The sequence below is a fragment of the Lepidochelys olivacea genome, assembly GCF_965140295.1.
Source record: "Lepidochelys olivacea isolate rLepOli2 genome assembly, chromosome: 13".
In the NCBI taxonomy this organism is placed as follows: Eukaryota; Metazoa; Chordata; order Testudines; family Cheloniidae; genus Lepidochelys; species Lepidochelys olivacea.
The window spans coordinates 39,050,900-39,073,177 of record NC_140423.1 but is presented as its reverse complement, the minus strand read 5'-3'; the positions used below and the strand labels follow the sequence as shown (position 1 = coordinate 39,073,177).

At 53.5% G+C, this 22,278-nt stretch overlaps 1 protein-coding gene across 2 annotated transcripts in view; it reads right to left on the bottom strand.

Moving 5' to 3' along the window:
• Nucleotides 1–22,278, bottom strand: part of LOC311529603 (uncharacterized protein) — a 49,627-nt gene that overhangs the window by 2,571 nt on the left and 24,778 nt on the right. The window lies entirely within an intron of this gene.

Genomic DNA, 22,278 nt, shown 5'->3' with positions numbered 1-22,278 from the left:
CCACATTTTGTACAAGATTTGTTGCAAATATATAACAGTGGTTGCAAGAATGATCTATATGGCCATATTTTAATTGCATAATGTCACACCTTGTCTAGAGATTTGAGGTCAAAGAAGGCAACTGGTAATTGTTTTCCTTTCGGCAAAGGTATATTCAAGACCGCAGCACACTTTGTTAGGCGCTGCACAAACACAAAGACGGAGTCCCCTCTGAGCCTTAGTTACCATCATTCTGGTGATCAATGAAAGATGTTTGTACCACTTATAAAGGGGGAAATATGTAAATTACGGTGATAGCTTCCTGTTTAAATCTGTGTCCCTCTCTGCCCAGGCTGCACCTGGAAACACAATCCCCAGCCCCCTGTGTCGGTTTGGTTACCAGCTATTCACCCTGAGAATTTCCTCCTCCAACACCAGCGACAATTAGATTCTTGCTTTTTTTAATTTTCACTGTAGCGGCTCAGGAAGAAGTGGCAGAGCTAAACAAATAGTATATTGTGATTGGTTTTATACCAGTATTTGTAATGTGTCTTTATTCCCAGACAGAAATCCACTTTTACAGGTACACTCGGTGCCTCAGTTACACCGTCACTTCCAAACACAAGGCAGAGTTCACCCAGAGGAATTGCTCAATCCCACGCAGATGCTTAGAGATGAACAATCCGGATTCTCCCCTGCTCTGCACCTTGTGATCCGTTTTTAACCTCTGCGAAGTGGATGGGCTGTGGGCCTCTTCTGATGTACAGCCCATCCTACACTTTCAGAACAGGGGCAGTCTGTCTCAGCCTGAAGTTGTGGTTGCTTCCCCACCAGGCAACCTGTGGAACTCCTTGCCAGAGGATGTTGTGAAGGGCAAGACTACAACTGGGTTCAAAAAGGAGTTAGAAAAGTCCATGGAGGATAGGTCCATCAATGGCTATTAGCAGGGATGGTGTCCCTAGTCTCTGTTTCCCAGAAGCTGGGAATGGGTGACAGGGGATGGACCACTTAGAATCATAGAATCATAGAATATCAGGGTTGGAAGGGACCTCAGGAGGTATCTAGTCCAAACCCCTGCTCAAAGCAGGACCAATCCCCAACTAAATCATCCCAGCCAGGGCTTTGTCAAGCCTGACCTTAAAAATATCTAAGGAAGGAGACTCCACCACCTCCCTAGGTAACACATTCCAGTGCTTCACCACCCTCCTAGTGAAAAAGTTTTTCCTAATATCCAACCTAAACCTCCCCCACTGCAACTTGAGACCATTGCTACTTGTTCTGTCATCAGCTACCACTGAGAACAGTCTAGAGCCATCCTCTATGGAACCACCTCTCAGGTAGTTGAAAGCAGCTATCAAATCCCCCCTCATTCTTCTCTTCTCTGCAGACTAAACAATCCCAGTTCCCTCAGCCTCGCCTCATATGTCATGTGTTCCAGTCCCCTAATCATTTTTGTTGCCCTCCGCTGGGTGTTTTCCAATTTTTCCACATCCTTCTTGTAGTGTGGGGCCCAAAACTGGACACAGTACTCCAGATGAGGCCTCATTAATGTTGAATAGAGGGGAACGATCACGTCCCTCGATCTGCTGGCAATGCCCCTACATATACATCCCAAAATGCCATTGGCCTTCTTGGCAACAAGGGCACACTGTTGACTCATATCCAGCTTCTCGTCCACTGTAACCCCTAGGTCCTTTTCTGCAGAACTGCTGCCGAGCATTCAGTCCCTAGTTTGTAGCCATGCATGGGATTCTTCCGTCCTAAGTGCAGGACTCTGCACTTGTCCTTGTTGAACCTCATCAGATTTCTTTTGGCCCAATCCTCCAATTTGTCTAGGGCCCTCTGTATCCTATCCCTCCCCTCCAGCGTATCTACCTGTCCTCCCAATTTAGTGTCATCTGCAAACTTGCTGAGGGTGCAATCCACACCATCCTCCAGATCATTAATGAAGATATTGAACAAAACCGGCCCCAGGACCAAACCTTGGGGCACTCCGCTTGATACCATCTGCCAACTAGACATGGAGCTATTGATTACTACCCGTTGAGCCCGACAATCTAGCCAACTTTCTATCCACCTTATAGTCCATTCATCCAGTCCATACTTCTTTAACTTGCTGGCAAGAATACTGTGGGAGACCGTGTCAAAAGCTTTGCTAAAGTCAAGGAACAACATGACCACCACTTTCCCCTCATCCACAGAGCCAGTTATCTCGTCATAGAAGGCAATTAGATTAGTCAGGCATGACTTGCCCTTGGTGAATCCATGCTGACTGTTCCTGATCACTTTCCTCTCATGCAAGTGCTTCAGAATTGATTCCTTGAGGACCTGCTCCATGATTTTTCCAGGGACTGAGGTGAGGCTGAGTGGCCTGTAGTTCCCAGGATCCTCCTTCTTCCCCTTTTTAAAGATGGACACTACATTAGCCTTTTTCCAGTCGTCCGGGACTTCCCCTGATCGCCAGGAGTTTTCAAAGATAATGGCCAATGGCTCTGCAATCACATCCGCCAACTCCTTTAGCACTCTCGCATCTGGCCCCATGGACTTGTGCTCATCCAGTTTTTCTAAATAGTCCCAAACCACTTTTTTCTCCACAGAGGGCTGGTCACCTCCTCCCCATGCTGTGCTGCCCAGTGCAGCAGTCTGGGAGCTGACCTTGTTCGTGAAGACAGAGGCAAAAAAAGCATTGAGTACATTAGCTTTTTTCACATCCTCTGTCACTAGGTTGCCTCCCTCATTCAGTAAGGGGTCCACACTTTGCTTGACTTTCTTCTTGTTGCTAACATACCTGAAGAAACCCTTCTTGTTACTCTTGACATCTCTTGCTAGCTGCAACTCCAGGTGTGATTTGGCCTTCCTCATTTCACTCCTGCATGCCTGAGCAATATTTTTATACTCTTCCCTGGTCATTTGTCCAATCTTCCACTTCCTGTAAGCTTCTTTTTTGTGTGTAAGATCAGCAAGGATTTCACTGTTAAGCCAAACTGCTCGCCTACCATATTTACTATTCTTTCTACACATCGGGATGGTTTGTCCCTGTAACCTCAATAAGGATTCTTTAAAATACAGCCAGCTCTCCTGGACTCCTTTCACCCTTATGTTATTCTCCCAGGGGATCTTGCCCATCAGTTCCCTGAGGGAGTCAAAGTCTGCTTTTCTGAAGTCCAGGGTCTGTATTCTGCTGCTCTCCTTTCTTCCTGTGTCAGGATCCTGAACTCAATTAAACTCTTGATGATTACCTGTTCTGTTCATTTCCTCTAGGGCACCTGGCACGGGCCACTGTCGGCAGACAGGATACTGGGCTAGATGGACCTTTGGTCTGACCCAGTATGGCCGTTCTTATGTTCTTATGTTCTTATGTTCACACATTCCCAGGAGAGTCTCATTTCTATTGACACTGTCTGTTCATTGTTTGTATTTTAGTCCATTATTTGTCCAGCTCATTTTGCAGTAGCCACTGCTCCAGTGCACAGACAACCATTGACTTCATTGGACTTTGGATCACAACTTAAGACATGAAGAACATGTAACTCTCTCTAACTCAACAGATAGGTCTGCCTAGCCGGAGGTATCTCTGCCAGCTTATCCCAATTGGGTGAAACCTCCATGCAAATCCCTTTTCCAGTGCGTTGTTCAGAGTCTCAGTCCGGGCCCTGTGGTCCCGCCATCCTACCCTCACATGGTGCCACGGACTGACATAGAGTCATAGAAGATTAAGATTGGAAGGGACCTTAGGAGGTCATCTACACCAACCAACGAAACTGCAGAAAAACCTGAGTGTCTCTGGATTAAGTTTAGAAGTGTGAGGAACAAGAGTGATGTAGTGGTGGGAGTCTGCTATAGACCACCGGACCAGGGGGATGAGGTGGATGAGGCTTTCTTCCGGCAGCTCACGGAAGCTACTAGATCGCATGCCCTGATTCTCATGGGTGACTTTAATTTTCCTGATATCTGCTGGGAGAGCAGTACAGCGGTGCATAGACAATCCAGGAAGTTTTTGGAAAGCGTAGGGGACAATTTCCTGGCGCAAGTGCTAGAGGAGCCAACTAGGGGGGGCGCTTTTCTTGACCTGCTGCTCACAAACCGGGTAGAATTAGTGGGGGAAGCAAAAGTGGATGGGAATCTGGGAGGCAGTGACCATGAGTTGGTTGAGTTCAGGATCCTGACGCAGGGAAGAAAGGTAAGCAGCAGGATACGGACCCTGGACTTCAGGAAAGCAGACTTCGACTCCCTCAGGGAACGGATGGCCAGGATCCCCTGGGGGACTAACTTGAAGGGGAAAGGAGTCCAGGAGAGCTGGCTGTATTTCAAGGAATCCCTGCTGAGGTTACAGGGACAAACCATCCCAATGAGTCGAAAGAATAGTAAATATGGCAGGCGACCAGCTTGGCTTAATGGTGAAATCCTAGCGGATCTTAAACATAAAAAAGAAGCTTACAAGAAGTGGAAGGTTGGACATATGACCAGGGAAGAGTATAAAAATATTGCTCGGGCATGTAGGAATGTTATCAGGAGGGCCAAATCGCACCTGGAGCTGCAGCTAGCCAGAGATGTCAAGAGTAACAAGAAGGGTTTCTTCAGGTATGTTGGCAACAAGAAGAAAGCCAAGGAAAGTGTGGGCCCCTTACTGAATGAGGGAGGCAACCTAGTGACAGAGGATGTGGAAAAAGCTAATGTACTCAATGCTTTTTTTGCCTCTGTTTTCACTAACAAGGTCAGCTCCCAGACTGCTGCGCTGGGCATCACAAAATGGGGATGAGATGGCCAGCCCTCTGTGGAGATAGAGGTGGTTAGGGACTATTTAGAAAAGCTGGACGTGCACAAGTCCATGGGGCCGGACGAGTTGCATCCGAGAGTGCTGAAGGAATTGGCGGTTGTGATTGCAGAGCCATTGGCCATTATCTTTGAAAACTCGTGGCGAACCGGGGAAGTCCCGGATGACTGGAAAAAGTCTAATGTAGTGCCAATCTTTAAAAAAGGGAAGAAGGAGGATCCTGGGAACTACAGGCCAGTCAGCCTCACCTCAGTCCCTGGAAAAATCATGGAGCAGGTCCTCAAAGAATCAATCCTGAAGCACTTGCATGAGAGGAAAGTGATCAGGAACAGCCAGCATGGATTCACCAAGGGAAGGTCATGCCTGACTAATCTAATCGCCTTTTATGATGAGATTACTGGTTCTGTGGATGAAGGGAAAGCAGTGGATGTATTGTTTCTTGACTTTAGCAAAGCTTTTGACACGGTCTCCCACAGTATTCTTGTCAGCAAGTTAAGGAAGTATGGGCTGGATGAATGCACTATAAGGTGGGTAGAAAGCTGGCTAGATTGTCGGGCTCAACGGGTAGTGATCAATGGCTCCATGTCTAGTTGGCAGCCGGTATCAAGTGGAGTGCCCCAAGGGTCGGTCCTGGGGCCGGTTTTGTTCAATATCTTCATAAATGATCTGGAGGATGGTGTGGATTGCACTCTCAGCAAATTTGCGGATGATACTAAACTGGGAGGAGTGGTAGATACGCTGGAGGGGAGGGATAGGATACAGAAGGACCTAGACAAATTGGAGGATTGGGCCAAAAGAAATCTGATGAGGTTCAATAAGGATAAGTGCAGGGTCCTGCACTTAGGACGGAAGAACCCAAAGCACAGCTACAGACTAGGGACCGAATGGCTAGGCAGCAGTTCTGCAGAAAAGGACCTAGGGGTGACAGTGGACGAGAAGCTGGATATGAGTCAGCAGTGTGCCCTTGTTGCCAAGAAGGCCAATTGCATTTTGGGATGTATAAGTAGGGGCATAGCGAGCAGATCGAGGGACGTGATCGTTCCCCTCTATTCGACATTGGTGAGGCCTCATCTGGAGTACTGTGTCCAGTTTTGGGCCCCACACTACAAGAAGGATGTGGAAAAATTGGAAAACATCCAGCGGAGGGCAACAAAAATGATTAGGGGACTGGAACACATGACATATGAGGCGAGGCTGAGGGAACTGGGATTGTTTAGTCTGCAGAGAAGAGAAGAATGAGGGGGGATTTGATAGCTGCTTTCAACTACCTGAGAGGTGGTTCCATAGAGGATGGCTCTAGACTGTTCTCAGTGGTAGCTGATGACAGAACAAGTAGCAATGGTCTCAAGTTGCAGTGGGGGAGGTTTAGGTTGGATATTAGGAAAAACTTTTTCACTAGGAGGGTGGTGAAGCACTGGAATGTGTTACCTAGGGAGGTGGTGGAGTCTCCTTCCTTAGATATTTTTAAGGTCAGGCTTGACAAAGCCCTGGCTGGGATGATTTAGTTGGGGATTGGTCCTGCTTTGAGCAGGGGTTTGGACTAGATACCTCCTGAGGTCCCTTCCAACCCTGATATTCTATGATTCTATGATTCTAAGTGGTCCATCCCCTGTCACCCATTCCCAGCTTCTGGGAAACAGAGACTAGGGACACCATCCCTGCTAATAGCCATTGATGGACCTATCCTCCATGGACTTTTCTAACTCCTTTTTGAACCCAGTTGTAGTCTTGCCCTTCACAACATCCTCTGGCAAGGAGTTCCACAGGTTGCCTGGTGGGGAAGCAGCCACAACTTCAGGCTGAGACAGACTGCCCCTGTTCTGAAAGTGTAGGATGGGCTGTACATCAGAAGAGGCCCACAGCCCATCCACTTCGCAGAGGTTAAAAACGGATCACAAGGTGCAGAGCAGGGGAGAATCCGGATTGTTCATCTCTAAGCATCTGCGTGGGATTGAGCAATTCCTCTGGGTGGGACTTTGGGACAGTGTCTCTATTGCAAGAGACTGCCCATTATGCACCAGCAGTGAGGGACCCCCATTAACAGCTGAAATCACTGAGAGATGTGTTAAGTGTGGGAGAGGGCCCTGAAGACATCTTGGTGAGTGAGCCGCTGGTGGTGAGGTGTGGCAAGTGGCCAGCAGGGCAGCTGGTGGAGAGGCACGACCAGCAGGGCGACTGGCGGAGAGGCGTGGCAAGTGGCTAGCAGGGTGGCTGGCAGAGATGGCCAGAGCAGAGCCCCGCAGAGGCGTGGGAGGCAGCCGTTGGGGTGATGAGTGAACGCCTGAGCAGTGTAGTGTGTAAGGTGCCTCCTTACCCCCACCCCTGCCTTCCACACAGAGTGGGAGGTGAACTCTGCAGATGAACCTCTGAACTCCAGGGCTGCACTGGCCAAGAACAGCAACAGTGAGTGCAGTACAGAGAAGGGTCGGGCACGTTAAAGGGACTTTTGGGTTGCTGGACTTAAGACCCTGAGGGGAAAAGGACACTGCCCAACTTACTTGGGGTGGGTCTTTAGCTCAAGGTTTGTGTTTATGAACCCTAGTTGCAGTGTTTTCCAAAATTAATACTGAGCCCTCCTTTTATTAAAAGTTTTTGCTACACTCAGACTTTGTGCTTGCGAGAAGGGAAGTATTGCGTCTTAGAGGTGCCCAGGGAATGTTGTGTAATTGTTCCTGGTCACTGCGTCCAATTCCTCCAGGTCTACAGTCCTTAGTGGGTGTTGCCATTGGTCATGGATCCAGCAGGGTTGGAGGGGTGGGACAGGCTGCCAAAAAACAGACATCCCTAACTCTAGAAGATAGAGTTAGGAATAGGGCCAGGGTTAGAGATAAATGCAGGGTTAGTGTTAGGGTTGTGACGTTGCACTCCATATGCTTTATGGAAATATGCTAATGAGTGTGAATATGTTGTAACTGGAATATGCTTCATGCAAAAGGTCTCTTGTAAGGTGTCATTACAAAGCTTATAATCTACTGTTTGTTTTCATCCTATTTGTATGCATGTATCATTCTTGTCTCTGAAGCTAGAAATATGAAGTATAACTCTGAGGTCCTCTTGTAACTATGCAAAGTGTGGGCCATTAATGGTGGTTTAGAATCTTCATGGCTCCCATTCACTAGGACAATTGGTTGTAGATGGTTTATTTACCTGCAAGCCTTCCTGTGGACCTGTAGGCCAGCCTATGGGTAATGAAGAATGAGGTCTTACAGTGATATGTGACCATGTCACATGATACTGGAATCCATCTTAAATCTGGTACTCTTCCATTTAGAAAGAGGGGTGGAGACCCAGAGAGTCAAAATATTCCCACCTTGTGCCAAAGCTATAAAAGGGTGTGGAACAGAACAAAGGAGGCAGCCAGTCATAAGAAAGCCCCTGCTTTCCATCTAAGATGTCTGCTGGAACTAACAAGGACTGTACCAGGGGAAAGGATTGGGCCCACACTATGAAGGAGTCTAGTCTGTGAAAGGTTTCAGAGTAGTAGCTGTGTTCGTCTGTATCTGCAAAAAGAAAAAGAGGACTTGTGGCACCTTAGAGACTAACAAATTTATTTGAGCATAAGCTTTCATGAGCTACAGCTCACTTCATTGGATGCATTCATTGGAATGCATCTGATGAAGTGAGCTGTAGCTCACGAAAGCTTATTGCTCAAATAAATTTGTTAGTCTCTAAGGTGCCACAAGTCCTCCTTTTCTTTTTGTAGTCTGTAAAAGAAACTTGCAACATCTCTGAGGGTGAGATTTTACCTGTAAACAGTTTCTTAATGTGTTAGGCTTAGACTGGCGTGTTTTTGCTTTCTTTTGCTTGGTATCTTACTTTCTTCTGTCTGTTTTTACTTGGAACCACTTGAATCCTACTTTTTATACTTAATAAAATCACTTTTGTTTATTAGTGAACCCAGAGTAAGTGATTAATACCTGGGGGAGCAAACAGCTGTGTATATCTCTCTATCAGTGTTATAGAGGGCAGACAATTTATGAGTTTACCCTGTATAAGCTTTATACAGAGTAAAACGGATTTATTTGGGGTTTGGATTCCATTGGGAACTCGGTGCCTGGGTGCTGGAGATAGGTGACCTGCTGAGCAGTTTTTGGTTAAAGCCTGTGGCTTTGGGGGTGTGGACCAGACCCAGGTCTGTGTTTGCAGCAGGCTAGCGTGTCTGGGTCAACAAGGCAGGGTTCTGGAGTCCCAAGCTGGCAGGGAAAACAGGCTCAGAGATAACTTCAGCACATTAGGTGACAGTCCCAAGGGGGTCTCTGTGACTGAACCAGTCACAAGGGTTATGGCTATGGTTAGGGTTATGGTTAGGGGAAAGGTATAATGGAAAAAAAATAAAATGATGGTTTTGGACAGCTGAAGTAAAGTGATTCTTTATCTTGACAGGAAGAACGTTGACAATATAGAATCAAAATAAGTGGAACTGTAATGTTCTTAGGACCAGATTTTTAACATTATTTAATTATCTAACTCCTTAAAAGGGGGGACCAGATTCTATGCAGTGCAGTGAGACCCCTTTTAGATGGATATCGTATCCTGGTTGTGACACGCACGTTCACATGAACACGAACTCATGCACAGCGATCCCCCTGCACACACACACACACACAGACTGACGCAGTAAATCGAATTTGAACACCAGATACCAAAAATAAAATCTTCTCTCTCTCTCTTTCTGACACTCACACACACACTTATAGACTAACCCAAAGTGAATCGAATATGAACACAATACATAAACGGTTGTATTAAACAAAAGAAGCTTTAGGTAATTTCTTTCTACGCGTGCCCCATCCAGAGCAACGTCTGCCTGATGTCCCACAAAACACTGTCCCAAAGTTCTGTTGTGAGACACAACTTCAGTGAAAATGTGGATCGGCATAACCCGACGTGCCAGGAGAATTATGTGAAACAGAAAAAAAATAATGTAAGGGCACAGACAGGGAAAGATGGAAAGTTTAGCGCCCTCTCCATCCCAGCCAAGACGGGATGAAGACGTGTTTCCCTTGATTCCACCAGACAATACTCACCTAGATGGCTCCCTGTCGCCTTATATCCGCTGGGTGCAACTCGCATGCAAATCCCTCCCCACGGGGTTGCTGTTTAAATACAAACCACTGACTCTATGAGCTTCAGTCTCTCCCCAGACACAGAACTGCCCGGTCCTGCCCGCTGGGGAGTTTCCCTCATTGCGTGAAAACTAGAATGAAGTCTCTGTTGCTTTTCCTTTCCCTGTTCTCCACCCCCACATGTAAGTGTCTATGGGGCAGTGGGGGAATTAGGGGCAGAACCATAGATTTGTTCGGTGCTAATACTTTCCGCACTTTGTTTCCTTTTCCCAGGTGTCCTCTCTCAGGTGCAGCTGGTCCAGTGGGGCCCGGGAACGGTGAAGCCCGGAGAGACCCTCACCCTGACCTGCGCTGTCTGGGGTGTTTCCATCACTGACAGCAGCTACACCTGGAACTGGATCCGGCAGCCCCCCGGGAAGGGGCTGGAGTGGATGGGATATGTGTACCCATATAACAGCGGGGAGACAGGCTACGCCCCGTCTCTCCGGGGCCGAGTCACCATCTCTGGGGACACCTCCAAGAACCAGGTCTTCCTGCAGCTCCGCTCGCTGACAGCCGCGGACACCGCCAGATATTCCTGCGCCCGGAGAGACACGGTGACACGGGGCAGAGCGGGGCTGGTACAAAAAGGGGAAGCGGCTCGAAGCGGCCTCCTGAGGCCCGAGAAGCAGGGCTCGCTGAGCCCCTCGGAGATGAAGACACACACAGCCGACTGAGTATGAACAAGCCGCACGCTAAGAGACGTCTTGTAAAAATGCCTCCAGCGGCCACCCTGTTTCTCCGGACCCCGTTTACCTTTCCGCTGCCACAGGAAGCGTTGCAGACTTCCCGGGAAATGGGTCATTTGTTACATTACATTTATTAGAGTAACAAGCAGAGAGAGATTCATGGCAATACAGTTAGTTACACAAACATCAGGCAGGAGCCCTGTGTCGGTCGGTTTGCCTGTGTGTGAGTCTCACTCTGTCCAGTAGGGGGCAGCAGTTCTCCCCCTAGCGGTACTTCTGGACTAGGAAAGCCCCGAAGCGAAGGGGCCGCGTCCCCGCCGTGTGGGGTCCCAGACCAGGCCTCCCCGCAGCTCCGCTCCCAGGTAGGGCCAGAGAGCAGAGCGGGGACGGGGGAGGCTAATACAACCATTCCTGTTCACCGCCGCGGCTCATGAAATACTGCGTGATCAGCCCCCTGCGCCCCCGGCCCTTACGCCCAGACTGGAGAGCGGGCTGGGGCCACGACTCCAGGCAGAGACGGCGGGTCCCCACTTCACAGCGGCACAAGACGCGGTGGGAAGCCCAGGGCATGATGGGAGAGAGAACACGCACCAGGTGAGAGTGAGCCAGCGCCCATGATGCACTGCGATGCATTCCCCATTCCCACAATTCCTAGCAGCGGCTGGTGGTGGGTTGTGCCGTGGGATATACCCAGGGTGCACTGCTCTCTCTGTCCCGGCGGGAGAGCCAAGTGTGGACCTGCTCCGCCCGCACAGGGAGCCGCGTGTGAACCTGCACGAGCGATGCAACTGTAGCAGGGAGCAAGACGCTGGCCACGTCTCTCGAGAGGGTGGCGCCTGCAAACAAAACCGTTCCTCCCCCTCGATTGTGCGTCTCCCTTCAGGGCTCCTGCAGTCCCAGCTCTCAGGATGGGACGCCCCAGAAGATGCATCTTCTCTCCATGCCCAGTTCCTCCCTTTCAGCTACAGCTGTTTGTCAGCCTCTGGAGCCTGAAACCAGCCTTTCGCTCCCCCTGCGGCTGCCACTCCGTCCCCCTCAGATGTTCCCAGGAGCTTCGTTTCCGTTGGCAGAGTCTGGACATGCCTTGTATTTATTTCATTTGCCCAGCACATTCTGCAGTAGCCACGGCTCCAATGGAGAGAAACCCATTGACTTCCCTGGCCTGTGGGTCACACCCTAAGAGATGAAGGGGGCTGTGTCTCTCCTACCCAGCAGACAGACTGGCCTACCTAGAGGTCTCCCCGCTAGTTTATTCTCACTGGATGAAATCTGCATGGAAATGCCTGGCCTAGGGGGTTCTCCTGAGTCCCAGCCCTGGCGACTGTCCTCTGGACCCACTTTCCTACCCTCAAACAGGCATCACTTGTCCTTATTTGCGTGCTGAGCTGAGTGCATGGTCTCTCTGGGGTGTAAAGGGGACACCTATCCCCGAGGGGACATCGCCATGTACTGAGCGAGTGCCCTGGGGGGTTCTGTTTAAATACAACCCCCTGGTTCTAGGAGCCTAGTCTCTCCCCAGACACAGAACTGCCCATTCCTCCCTGCTGGGGAGTTTCCCTCCTTGCCTGAAAATGAGAATGAAATTTCTGTGGCTTTTCCTTTCCCTGTTCTCTGCCCCCACTTTTGAGTGTCTATGGGGCAGTGGGGGAATTAGGGACAAATTCATAGATACATTCCGTGGCTAATTCTCTCCTTGCTTTGCTTTTCCCAGGTGTCTTCTCTCAGGTGCACCTGGTCCAGTCCGGCCCGGGAGCGGTGAAGCCCAGAGAGACCCTCACCCTGACCTGCGCTGTCTTCAGGGTCTCCATCCCTGACAGCAGCTAGGTCTAGGCCTGGATCCGGCAGCCTCTTGGAAAAGGGCTGCAGTGGGCGGGAGGGATTTTTCCACATGGCGGGAGCACAGCCTACACCCCGTCCCTCCAAGGCCGACCCATGGTGTCTGCAGACACCGCCAAGAACCGGGTCTCCCTGCAGCGCCGCTCCCTGACAGCTGTGGAAACCACCATGTCTTCCTGTGCTAGGAGCTACCCAGTGACATGGAGCAAAGCAGAGACTGGTACAAAGGGGGGAGCATTTTCCAGGGCCCTTTGAAAGCTATTTTTCCAACAGTGGCTGACACTGAATATATTTACAGGGCTGGGGGGGGGGGGTGAATACAGTCCTGTCCCTGTGCCCTGCTACGACAAACACAGATCAGGATTCGTTCCCTGCAGCTGGGACAGGAGTGACACAAACACCCATGTGCACCATGTCTCCTTCTCTCTGCAACGAAGCAGGAATCACCCACCCCTCTATTCTGCATGAAAAGGGGCTACATTTCTCCAGGGTCCATCTCACTCCTGTGGCCCTGCCCTCACTGGCCTTGCTCTCACCAGGCCCAGAAGTTGCCTCTTCTCTCCACGGCCCGTTCCCTCCCTTTTCACCAAGGCAGTGCCACTCGCTGGTGCCTAAAACCAGCCTTTCCCTCCCAGCAGCTGCGGCTGCTTCTCCGTCCCACGTTCCCAGGAGAGTCTCTTTGGTGCCGACAGTGGCTGTACCTGGATTATGTTTTTTATTTTCTTTGCCAAGCACATTCTGTAGCAGCCCCTGCTCCAGGGGAGGGAAGGCCCGTGGTTGGGTCACACCCTAAGACAAGAAGGGGGGGTGTGACTCTGTCACCCACCAGACAGCCCTGCCTGGCTAGGGGGTCTCCCTGCTACTTCATCCCCACTGGGCAAAACCAGCAGTCAAATCCCTGTCCTAGCGAGTTCTCCTGGGTCTCAGCCCACAGCTCTGTCCTTGGCACCCTCTTTCCTCCCCTCCCAGCCACCTCCTGCCATTCCATGTGGGCTGAGCTGAGCACACAGTCTGTCTGGGGTGGAAAGGGGACCCCTGTCCCCTAGGGGACATTGCCATGTCCTGAGCGCTCACCCCCTGGAATCTCTTATAGCCACCCTGGAGAACCCGCATGCAAATCCCAGCCAGGGGGGGTTCCTGTATAAACACAACCCCCTGGCTCTGGGAGCCCCAGTCCCTCCGCAGACACAGAACTGCCCAGTCCTGCCCTCTGGGGAATATCCCTTATAGGAAAACAAGAATGAAATCTCTGTTGCTTTTCCTTTCCCTGCTCTCTGCCCTCTCCTGTGAGTGTCTATGGGACAATGGGGGAATCAGGGACAGATCTGTAGATTTGTTTGGTTGCTAATTCTCTCTTTGCTCTGCTTTGCTTTCCCCAGGTGTCCTCTCTCAGATGCAGCTGGTCCAGTCCAGCCCGGGAGCGGCGAAGCCTGGAGAGACCCTCACCCTGACCTGCGCTGTCTCCGGGATCTCCATCTCTGCTCAGAATTCCCTTTGGCACTGGATCCGGCAGCCCCCCAGAAAGGAGCTGGAGTGGATGGGATATGTGTACACATATAAGGGGCTACCTCGTCTCTCCAAGGCCGAGCCACCATCTCTGGAGACACCGCCAAGAACCAGGTCTCCCTGCAGCTCCGCTCGCTGACAGCTGCAGACCCCGCCACCTATTACTGCACCAGAGAGCCCCACAGTGACACAGAGCAAAGCAGGGACTGGTACAAAAAGGGGGAACGGTTTCTAAGCAGCCCAGTGAGGCCAGGGTTACAGGGAGAGTTGAGCCCCTCACAGAGAGAGAGAGATGCAGTGGGGAGACTGTGAAAAACACAGGTACAAACATCTATTTCTGAAAATGAAGCCACCCAGTTCCTCTGTACACGATTTACCTGGGAGCTGCCACGGGAATCATGTCAAAGTCACCAACCAAACTCAGTGATTTGTTCACATTGACATGCTCATAGGAATGGGGCGGGGTGGGGGGGGAGTTGTGGAAGTACAGAGTGAAACAAAGTCACTTGGCACCTAGTATCAGTGCCTGCATGGGGCTGTTTGCCTGGGGCCGTGGGAGTGAGTGTGCTTGGTTTGTGTACGCTCAGATATCTCCTCGCCTTAAGCACACAACAGGAACACCACCCATGCAAAGAGGAACAAGCAACTTTCAAGTCTTCCAGCAGGGGGCAGTATCTCTCACTCGCTCACTCACACCCCCCCCCCTACTGTCAGGGCTTCCCTTCACCAGACCGAAAGCAGAAGGCCAGAGTCCAGAGTGCCGGCAATGCCATGTTTATTGAGGTTACCAAGCAAGCATAATCCACAGCTCTGTACACCAGCCGAGCTGTTCCCCACAGCTGTCCCCCTCCACTTTCTTAGCAGGCTTATTTACACCTGTAGAGCACGCCCCTGCTCCCACCCCTTACAGTTTAGGGTCATGTTCCCTTCTGGACGGTCCTGAGTCTGGGGCACCACCTCTGTTGTACCCCATGGGAGGGGTAGGGAGTGAGGTTGTGTTTCCGCCAGGGTCACCGTTTCTTTGGCTTTTAGTGTTTCTTATACCTGCCCCCATCCCCTTCGCCCCTCCCCACTGGTTGCTTGACCTTGGCTTGGGAGAGGAGTGGGGCAGCCTTCAGTGTAGCTCGGATATTAAATTCCCACCACGGCCAGCAACACTAACTCTATTCCTTATCTGTTCTCATTGTGCGATAAACCCCACCTGGCCGTGGGCAGACCCAACGCACAATGTCTTTGGTCTTTGTTCCCACCTGTTCCTAAGGATCTACGAATATCAAAAGTCAAACGAAAAGGAGGACGTGTGGCACCTGAGAGACTAACCAATTTATCTGAGCATGAGCTTTCGTGAGCTACAGCTCACTTCCTCAGATGCACCCAAAGTTCTAGCCCAGGCTAATACACAGGCCCAAATACTATATTACCATCACTAAACCGACCTCTTCTCCTTCCAGCCACCCTCAGTCAGATGCTGAGTTTTGTCCCCTGCATGTGGCTGAGCCTCTCCCCGGTGCCCCTGTCATCACAGCCTTTGTTCTGACAAAACCCAGGAGCTGCATCTTCTCGCCAGGCCCCAATTCACTGAAGCTGTCTCTCATGCTCTGGTGCCCCAGCCAAGCCTTTCTCTCCCCGCAGCTCTGGCGCCTTCCCCCTCCGACGCTCCCAGGAGAGTGTCACTCGTCTGGGCATCTCCTCTCTGTTGCTCTTATTTCTCAGCTATGCCCAGGGCTTTCTGCAGACAGCCCTGCTGGAAGGTCCCGCAAACCCCACTTGGGTGCCCGATCCAAAGCCCATTGATTCCCTATGAAAGACTCCTGTGACTTCAATACGGTTTGTGTTACATCCTAAGACATGAGGGGGGGGTGTGATTCCCCCATCCGCCAGCTACCACTGCCTAGCTAGAGATCTCCCTTTTAATTTATAGCCTCTGTCTGAAACCCGCATGCAGCTCCCTGCCCCGGGGGTTCCTGTTAAATACAAACCCTGGTTCTAGGAGCCTCAGTCTCCCCCTCCCTCCCACCCAGAACTGCCCGGTCCTGCCCGCTGGGGAGTTTCCCTCATTGCATGAAAACAAGACTGCAATCTCTCTTGCTTTTCCTTTCCCTGTTCTGCGCCCCCAGCTGTGAGTTTCTCTGGGGCGGGGGGTGTGTGTGTCAGGGGAGGGGGATTACGGGCAGCTCCACAGAGGTGTTCAGTGGCTGATTCTGTGCTCGCTTTCTTTCCCTTTCCACAGGTGTCCTCGCTCAGGTGCAGCCGGTCCAGTCGGGCCCGGGAACGGTGAAGCCCGGAGAGACCCTCACCCTGACCTGCGCTGTCTCGGGTGTAGCCATCACTGACAGCAGCTACGGCTGGGACTGGATCCGGCAGCCCCCTGGAACAGGGCTGGAGTGGGTGGGAGGGATTTATCCACATGGCGGGAGCACAAGCTAGGCCCCATCCCTCCAAAGCCGAGTCACCAGCTCTGGAGACACCGCCAAGAACCGGGTCTCCCTGCAGCTCCGCTCGCTGACAGCTGCAGACCCCGCTGCCTGTCCCCGCGCCAGAGACCCCGGGACACGGAGCAGAGAAGGGACTGGCACAGAAACGGGAAGCGGGTTCTCAACAGCCTCGTGAGGCCTGAGACGCGCAGAGGGGAGAATGCGGTGAACAGATTCTTCTAAAAATGCCTCCAGCTGCCACCAAGTTTCTCTGGTTACCTCGGAGCTGCCACAGGAATCACGTCAACCTCACCGACAACCAACATGCAGATCCCGGTCCCTGCGGGGTCTCCTGAGTCCCAGTCTAGTGCCCTGCCCCCTGGGCCCTCCTCCCAACCTCCTCCCTGCATAGGCTTAAAGGAAGGGAAGCGAGTCAAGTCCTGAACCCTGCCCCATGCAAAGATACACAGGGACCAAGACGCATGCCATGCACCAGGGCAGTGGTTCTCAACCAAGGGGACGTGTATTCCTGGGGTACGCAGAGCTCTTCCAGGGGCTACATCAGCTCATCTAGATACTTGCTGTGACGATGTGACGCAGCAGGGAGGGGGGAGTGTTGACCTGGGAATGTGCCCTGGGGATGGGAGACCTGAGAGCCTGTCACCTGAGCCAGGAGGGGGAGGGGGAGGTAACACCTCTGCCCAGGAATGTGAACAGAGGCTGCAGCAGGGAACCTGCTGAGGGAGTTTAGTTTCAGTTTGGGGCTGGGTGGAGGAACACAGGGAACCCCAGGGCTGGGGTCTAAGCTCCCTGCTCCCCCAGAAGGACGTGATTGAGGGGTCCTGGTTGTACCCACAAGCTCTGTTGTGGACTGTGTTCCTGTTGTCCAATAAACCTTCTGTTTTACTGGCTGGCTGAGAGTCTCAGTGGATCCCAGGAAGAGGGGTGCAGGGCCTGGACTCCCCCACACTCCGTGACAACTGGTGGTAGCGGTGGGATCTACTGCACCCCGTGAACGGCGCTTCCTGCAGTAAGTGACTGGGGAACAGTAAAACGAAGGGGAATTGACGGGGACCAGGTGTGCTGAAGATTCAGAGAGAGACGGTCTCGGGGGGCGGTTAACCCCTGGGAGTGTGTGACCAGACAGAAGGACTTTTGCAGTAACAGGGTCCCCCGGGGGATCGCAGCGAGCGGTCCCAGGGGCGGAGGAGTTTGCAGCTCGACCCTGGCAAAGAGGTGGTGACCTCAAGAAGGACTGGCACACTAAGGGCTTTTCCTGGAAACCGTAGAAAGCTGCCCGGCTTGCGAGTGGCCAGCAGGGAGATGTACGCTAAACGCCTGAAGAGCGACCTGGTGGAGCTGTGCAGGCAGAGGGGGCTGCGCATCGGGAGGTCCACCAAGGAACAGCTGATTGCCCAGTTGGAGGAGAGGGATCGCTTGGATGACCCGATCCCTGTCCCTGAGGGAAGCCACCCGGCAGACGCAGCGTGGGCCCTGGGAGGGGCTGGGAGGGGTCAGACTGCTGCTGAGGACATCCCGAGACCCTTCCTACCTATGTCTGGGGGAGGGGTTGGGGGAAGCCCAGCGAATACCGAGGGCACCCTGACCCCAGCAGCCAGCAGGGGATCCTCCCGGCGGAGCTCCCCATCCCTGGAGCGGAGGCGGCTGGAATGGGAGAGGGAGATGAAAATGAGGGAGCTGGAGGATCATGAAAAACAGCGTCAACATGAGGAGAAACAACGTCAACATGAGCAGGAGGAGAAGGAGAGGGAGCGTCAGGAGAAGGAGAAACAAAGACAGCATGAACTGGAGCTGGCCAGGCTGAGGAGCAGTGGGGCCCCAGCTGTGGTGAGTGCGGGGGGACCCAAGACTGCAAGGAACTTTGATATGTGCTTCCTGGCCCAGCGTAAGGAGGGGGAGGACATAGATAGCTTCCTGACGGCCTTTGAGAATGCCTGTGAGCTGCACAGGGTTGACCCTGCAGACAGGCTCCAGTTCCTCACCCCCTTACTGGACCCCAAAGCCGTGGAGGTGTACAGCCGGATGACAGGGGCGGAGGCAGGGGACTATGAACTGTTCAAACAGGCCCTGCTCCGTGAGTTTGGGCTGACCCCCGAGATGTACCGGGGAAGGTTCCGGAGTCAGCGTAAAACGCCTGAGGTCACCTACCTACAACTGGCCAACCGGATGCAGGGGTATGCCCGCAAGTGGACAGCTGGGGCCCAAGCTAAAGAGGACCTGCTGGACCTAATCGTACTGGAGCAGCTGTATGATCAGTGCCCTTCCGACCTGAGGCTGTGGTTGGTGGACAAAAAGCTCAAGAACCCCCAGCACGCAGGGCAGCTGGCCGACGAGTTTGTGAACAGTCGGTCAGGGGGTAGCAGGGAGGAGCCCCAAAAGAACAGCCCCCCCCCCCGATGCAGAGAGAGAGTCACCAGGGGGCCTCCCAGCGGGGAAATAGGGAGAACCCCCTCCCAAGGGGAACGCCTGGCTTCGGGCCCCTCCGACCTGCTCGAGGGGACCAACGTGACCTGAGCTGCTATCACTGTGGCCAGAGAGGCCACGTACGGTCCCAGTGCCCCGGGCTCAGGGACAGACTGAGCAGACCCAACCTACCCAGGGTTAACTGGGTAGGGACCCAGCTGGACGAGGGGCAGACGACCCAGGAACGGGGGGCTGCCAGTTTACCACCTGCTCAGGAGGGAAGAGTACCCCAGGCCAACTCCGCCAGAGGGCTGGAGGCTCTGGACTCAGGGTGCTCGGTTTACAGGTTGTCCCTCCGGAGAGAGTGCCTTGTTCCCCTGGAGGTGGATGGGAGGAAGGTCAATGGATACTGGGATACGGGCGCGGAGGTGACGCTGGCCCGGCCCGAGGTGGTGGCCCCAGATCGGGTGGTGCCCAACACCTACCTGACCCTGACAGGGGTGGGCAGGACCCCATTTAAGGTGCCCATGGCAAGGGTACACCTGAAATGGGGGGCCAAGGAGGGCCACAAGGATGTGGGGGTACACCACCATTTGCCCACTGAAGTTTTGATGGGGGGAGACCTAGAGGACTGGCCAAGCAAGCCCCAGGCCGCCCTGGTTGTGACGCGTAGCCAGAGCCGGCGAGGGGCACTGCTCCCTGACCTCGGGGAGGGTACCGCACCGGAGGCGCAGGACCCTACCCTGGTGGGGAGGGAGGGCCGAGGGGCACGGCTCAGAGAGGCGGAGGCCTCAGACCTGGCCACTGAGGGGGAACCGGTCCCCATCCCTTCCCCAGCCGCTGAGTTCCAGGCCGAGTTGAGGAAAGATCCCTCCTTGCGGAAGCTCAGGGACCTGGCCAACCTTGGTGTGGTACGGACCATGAGGAGAGGCTGCCAGGAGAGGTTCCTGTGGGAGAAGGGGTTCCTGTACCGAGAATGGGCTCCCCCAGGGGAAGTGGAGTCCTGTGGGATCAGGAGGCAGCTGGTGGTCCCCCAGAAGTATCGCCGCAAGCTCCTGTACCTGGCCCATGACACCCCCCTCGCAGGGCACCAGGGAATCCGGCGCACCCGGCAGAGGTTGCTACAGAACTTTTACTGGCCCGGGGTCTTTACCACGGTCCGGCAGTATTGCCGATCCTGTGACCCCTGTCAGAGGGTGGGGAAGGCCCGGGACAAGGGGAAAGCGGCTTTGAGACCTTTGCCCATCATAGAGGAGCCTTTCCAGGAGGTGGCCATGGACATCGTGGGGCCTCTCAGCAGGACGACCCGGTCGGGGAAGAAATACATTCTGGTGGTGGTAGATTTTGCCACCCGCTACCCCGAGGCAGTGCCCTTAGCTTCCATTGAAGCAGACACCGTGGCCGACGCGCTCCTGACCATTTTCAGCCGAGTGGGGTTCCCCAAGGAAGTCTTGACAGACCAAGGCTCCAACTTCATGTCGGCCCTGCTCCGGTGCTTGTGGGAGAAATGTGGGGTCCAGCACCACTGGGCCTCAGCTTATCACCCCCAGTCCAATGGGCTGGTGGAGAGGTTCAACGGGACGCTAAAGATGATGCTGAAAACCTTTATGAACCAGCACCCACAGGATTGGAACAAGTACTTACCTCACCTGCTGTTCGCGTACAGGGAGGTGCCCCAGGAGTCGACCGGATTTTCGCCTTTCGAACTGTTATATGGAAGGAGGGTGAGGGGCCCCCTGGACCTGATGAGAGACGAGTGGGAGGGGAAGGCCACTCCTGATGGAGAGTCAGTGGTGGAGTATGTCCTGATCTTCCGAGAGAGACTGGCTGAACTCATGGGCCTGGCCAGGGAGAATCTGGCCAGAGCCCAGAGGAAGCAGAAGGTCTGGTATGACCGCACGGCGCGGGCCCGCGCCTACGCCACCGGGGATCAGGTGATGGTTCTCATCCCAGTGAGAAAGAACAAACTACAGGCCACCTGGGAGGGCCCTTTCAAGGTCGTCAAGCAGCTCAATGAGGTAAACTATGTGGTGGAGCTGTCGAACCGGGCGCACCACCGCCGGGTGTACCATGTGAATATGATGAAGCCATATTATGGCAGGGGGAATGTGGTGTTGGCTGTCTGTGGACAGTGGGAGGAGCAGGGAGATGACCCTTTAGTAGATCTATTCCCTGGGACCAGAGCTGGTTCCCCCCTGGAAACAATTCCCCTCTCGGATCAGCTAACCCCTGCCCAGCATGCTGAGGTCAGGGAGGTGCTGCATCCGTACCGACAGCTGTTTTCCAACCAGCCTGGACGCACTAATCTGACTGTCCACCGGGTGCAGACAGGGTCGCACCCGCCGATAAGATGCTCCCCCTTCCGAGTCACAGGGAAAACTGCTCAGGACCTGGAAAGAGAGGTCCGGGACATGCTGGCTTTGGGGGTGATCCAGCCATCTGCCAGCCCTTGGGCCTCGCCGGTGGTGCTGGTCCCCAAAAAGGACGGGTCGGTCCGGTTCTGTGTGGACTATCGGAAGCTCAATGCCATCACTGTATCTGATGCCTACCCCATGCCCAGGCCGGACGAGCTCCTAGACAAGCTGGGAGGAGCTCGGTACCTTACCACCATGGACCTTACAAAGGGCTACTGGCAAGTGCCGCTGGATGCAGATGCCCGACTGAAATCGGCCTTTATCACCCCTCTGGGGCTCTATGAGTTCCTGACCCTGCCTTTTGGCCTCAAGGGAGCGCCGGCCACCTTCCAGCGCCTGGTGGACAAGCTACTGAGGGGGATGGAGAGTTTTGCTGTGGCGTATATTGATGACATCTGTGTCTTTAGCCAGACCTGGGAGGACCACGTGTCCCAGGTTACACAAGTGCTGGACCGACTCCAGGGGGCTGGGCTGACTGTAAAAGCGGAGAAGTGCAAGGTGGGGATGGCGGAAGTATCTTACCTGGGCCATCGGGTGGGGAGCGGCCGCCTAAAGCCGGAACCAGCCAAGGTGGAGGTGATCAGAGACTGGCCCGCTCCCCACACCAAAAAGCAGGTCCAAGCCTTTATTGGGATGGCAGGATACTACCGAAGATTTGTGCCCCACTTTAGCGCCATAGCCACCCCCATCACTGAGCTATGCAAGAAGGGGAAGCCAGACAAGGTGGTCTGGACCGAGCAGTGCCAGGTGGCTTTCTGGGCGCTGAAGGAGGCTCTGGTCAGTGGCCCAGTTCTGGCAAACCCAGACTTTGACAAGCCCTTTGTGGTGTTCACCGACGCCTCCGACACGGGACTGGGGGCGGTGTTAATGCAGGAGGATGAAAAGGGGGAGAGAAACCCCATCGTGTACCTGAGCAAGAAGTTGCTACCCCGGGAGCAACACTACGCAGCCATCGAGAAGGAGTGCCTGGCCATGGTGTGGGCCCTCAAGAAACTAGAGCCCTATCTCTTCGGGCGGCACTTCACCGTCTACACCGACCACTCTCCCCTGACCTGGCTGCACCAGATGAAAGGAGCCAACGCCAAACTCCTGAGATGGAGCCTGCTCCTGCAGGATTACGACATGGACGTGGTCCAC